Raw genomic sequence first — 4,549 nt, forward strand, 5'->3', positions numbered from 1 at the left:
CCCCCCCCCCCCCCCTCTCTGGTTGTTGTCAGTGACTCTTTGTTAGTTCCCCCTTCTGTTTGAGCGACAATATTTGGTTTTCTTGCTGGGAAACGTAACAATGTACATGTAGGTAGGGGTAAAAGTGACTCGGCAATCAGGATAGATAAACAGAGTAGCATCAGCACATGTGAACGTGCGAGTCAGTGGAGGCTACTGAGGGGAGGATGGCTCAAAATGGCTGGAATGGAGAATGGAATGTTATCAACCACATGGAAACCGGTTTGATACCATTCCATCAAATCCATTCCAGCCATTATTATGAGCCAGCCTCTACTGGTGTGTGTGTTGGAGTGTCAGTGTAGTACAGTATGTGTGCATGGAGCCAGTGCAAGAGGGTCAGTGTAGTACAGTATGTGTGCATGGAGCCAGTGAAAGAGGGTCAGTGTAGTACCGTTTGTGTGCATGGAGCCAGTGCAAGAGGGTCAGTGTAGTACAGTATGTGTGCATGGAGCCAGTGCAAGAGGGTCAGTGTAGTACCGTTTGTGTGCATGGAGCCAGTGCAAGAGGGTCAGTGTAGTACAGCATGTGTGCATGGGGCCAGTGCAAGAGGGTCAGTGTAGTACCGTTTGTGTGCATGGGGCCAGTGCAAGAGGGTCAGTGTAGTACAGTATGTGTCAATGGAGCCAGTGCAAGAGGGTCAGTGTAGTACAGTATGTGTGCATGGAGCCAGTGCAAGAGGGTCAGTGCAAAAAAACTCAAAACAAAATGAGGGTCAATGTAAATAGTCCAGGTAGCCATTTGAGTAAATCACAGCAGATCATTTAGGCACCAGTCTACAAATGGTATCCTTTTATTACCCCTTTATTACTGATGAACTGTTCAGCAGTTCTAAAAGTTTATTGAAAAAGCATAGCCTAGATGCCTCGGCTTGTTCGTGTTCAGGCATACAGAAGAGAAAGTTAAGGGCCACACTCACATACACTGAAAGGTCGACAGTCGGCGCGCACCGCGCACTTTATTGATTTGGAAAGAAAAATCGATACATTTCGTAGTCTTGATTGGATTAGGCTTAACTGTTCGGAGATCCAGCTTTAGTTGGATTTCTACTTTCTTCTTTTTCAACGACAATGACTTCTCATGTGAAAATCAATAGGCCAAATCAATACCTCCAGTGACCAGTGCCGAAAGTTGCTCTGCTGAAGCTGCTAGAGATAGAAGGGGAGGCATATTCCCAACATCTGCTACTGGAGAGACAGTATTGGGGACAAAAAAAACCTTTTTGAACCACACAACCTTTTACTGCGCTTCAAATGAATGTGAGTCAATGCAACTGGTATCAAGTACATGCACACGGTCGTCTACTTCATGAAAAACACATATTCTTCCATTGATTAAATCCCAAGGGAACGTGTCCTTTTAAAGATCGCAGGTGTGTAGATACACCTCAAACTCTGATTCATGCTGCTCTTCAAATCAAATTGGTCACATACACATGGTTAGCAGATGTTATTGGGAGTGTAGCGAAAGGCTTATGCTTCTAGAGCCAACAGTGCAGCCGTATCTAACAGGTAATATCTAACAATTCCACAACAAAACCTAATACACACAATCTAGTAAAGGCATGGGATGAGAATATATAAGTATATTATATATGGATGAGCAGTGACCGAGCGGCTAAGATGCAATAGATAGTAAAGAATAGATAGTGAAGGATAAAGTATAAACATATGAGATGAGTAATGCGAGATATGTAAACATTCTTAAAGTGGCATTATTAAAGTGACTAGTGTTCCATTTATTAAAGTGGCCAACGATATCAAGTCTGTAGGTCGGCAGCCGCCTCTCTGTGCTACTGGTGGCTGTTTAACAATCTGATGGCCTTGAGATAAAGCTGGGACAGAGATTGAAAAACAGCTTCCGATGCACCTGTACTGACCTCGCCTTCTGGATGGAAGCGGCGTGAACAGATAGTGGCTCGGGTGGTTATTGTTCTTGATTATATTTTTTGCCTTCCTGTGACATCGGGTGTTGTAGGTATCCTGGTTGTAGTGCTGGTTATGCTGGTACTTGACTTCTCTCTGATATTCAATAGTTCTTCCCGGCTGTATGTAATAACACTTAAGGTTTTCTGGGCTAACAATGTAAGAAATAATACATAAAAAAACTAAATACAGGGGGCGCAGTGAGAGCTGCGCCACCAGAGCCTGGGCTCGAACCCAGCCGGCCGCGACCCGGGAGGTCCATGGGGCGACGCACAATTGGCCTAGTGTTGTCCAGGTTAGGGAGGGCTTTGCCGGTAGGGATATCCTTGTCTCATCGCGCACTAGTGACTCCTGTGGTGGGCCGGGCGCAGTGTACGCTAACCAGGTCGCCGGGTGCACAGTGTTTCCTCCGACATATTGGTGCGGCTGGCTTCCAGGTTGGATGCGCGCTGTGTTAAGAAGCAGTGCGGCTTGGTTGGGTTGTGTTTCAGAGGACGCATGGCTTTCGACCTTCGTCTCTCCCGAGCCCGTACGGGAGTTGTAGCGATGAGACAAGATAGTAACTACCAACAATTGGATACCACGAAATAGGGGGTAAAATTAAAATAAATAAATAAATACTGCACAGTTTCCTAAGGACTTGAAGCGAAGCTGCCATCTCTATCAGCGCCATATTTCAAGTTCTTGGGAAGTTCTTTGTGGTTACTCTAATGTGAGAAGGCACAATATACTACTTTTTTTTTTGAGAGATGTTTACATGTTGGTTGTTTTGGCGAAACCTTAAATAAGTCAAATATGACTTATTTTGTTTGAAAATAATTGTGTTAGAATGAATACATTTTGTATGCAAATATCACCAGCCTTTTCTATGCTACAATCATATGCCATGGATTAAACATGACCCATATGGAAACAAACCTGAAATTAAAAAAAGATTGTCTGCGATTAATTACTAATTAAAAATCCAACAATGTTTGACATGTCTACTGCATACTTAATCCCAGTCTAGGCTTGGTGAAATGGAGCAGAGCACATTGGGACAGTAATACCTCCCATCATACTGCTAATAAAACCTTATATAGACACGGCTTGCATCTTAAAAGACACTCCTCCACGCTTTAGATATTATGTTTACGTCAAGTCCCTAATTGTTTCCTTTGTTTTGCCAGATGTCCACTCCTGTGCTGGTAACAGGTGGCCACTTGTTTAATTAGTCCACTTGATGAAGCAGGACCTGAGATTAAGGAAATACATTAACATGGACTCTTGGTAGAACATTTTCCTATCATCAAATTACTTAAAGACATGAAAGAAATATGTTATTGGTGATGACCACCCTTGATGTGTAAGAGTTAGGCCTATTTTATCTTCATCACTGATTTTGTAAACTCACTCAAACATACATGAAGTAAGTGGACATGTCTGAGCATGGGCATATAGGAAATGTTTCATGTTTAAGTTGAATCAAGTTTAATTGGTTAATTAAAAAATCCATTGCCATTGTCTAATCTGCACACAAAACTACCGACTATCACAGTATGGACAAAGTGATCTGTCTTAGCTCAGTCCCTGACTAGGAGCGTGTTGTGCAACATGTTTATTTCATGGCATGTGTACTTATAACATGCATACAATGCATTGTTATAGAATTCACTGTAACACAAAGCATATTTGTCTTATTTAAGGTAAATTGGAATGTCACTGGATTAGATAATAGCCCCACAGTAACCATAAACTGATTATGAAGCATTTTTACTTTGTAAATGTAAAGACGGAAATTGCCTCTACAGATGTACAATCTTAATTTGATCACTCTTTTGTTGTTGAGGTTTTTCCTGCATCGCAGAAATGCAGATTAGCTTTATGATGTTCATAAATTCACTGAAAACCCGTACTAACACATGGTTATCTTAACAGTATTGTACTTTCCATGTAGCCTCCAGCTAATAGCCTAACCGCTGATCAAGCAACATTATCGACTAAATGTTCCAATCCTGTTGCTGCCGGATTATTTCACTTAAACGATACTGGTCAAATTAAGATACTACATCTGTATGTCAGCTTTGCTCGGGGCATCCAAAAGGCTCATCACTCATAGGAGTTTGTGAGGAACGGACTCCATACTTGTTGCCAGTTTAAATCGTCTGGAAGACAACAATGGTAGCATAAATGTAATTCTGGGTTCATGCACACATTATGACCGCTTCATTGAGTTGTTAAGACCTGGGGTTAGGGACAATTGACAAAGACGACCCACATATTGTTTTACTGAATTCAAACAGTGAATATTCATAACTACATACTTTGTTGGGTTTTGACTTTAGGCACATTGTGTAAAAACAGTGCCTGACCAAGATGAAGGGTCTGTTAAATGTATCCTCAAAGTTTTTGGGGTGCAGGACTTTGCTCCAACCCTAGTCTAATACCTGACTGAGCTAATAAAGGTCCTGATGAGTAGTTGATTAGTAGTACCAAATGCGTTTTAGCAGGGCTGGTGCAAAAGCCTGCACAGCCAGTAGCTCTCCAGTAGGAGGGTTGGCCACCTCTGATGAACAGAAATGAGCAGGAAATAACAATAAAGCACA

This window comes from Oncorhynchus mykiss, chromosome 9, assembly GCF_057628025.1.
Source record: "Oncorhynchus mykiss isolate SJ-2025 chromosome 9, ASM5762802v1, whole genome shotgun sequence".
Classification (NCBI taxonomy): Eukaryota; Metazoa; Chordata; class Actinopteri; order Salmoniformes; family Salmonidae; genus Oncorhynchus; species Oncorhynchus mykiss.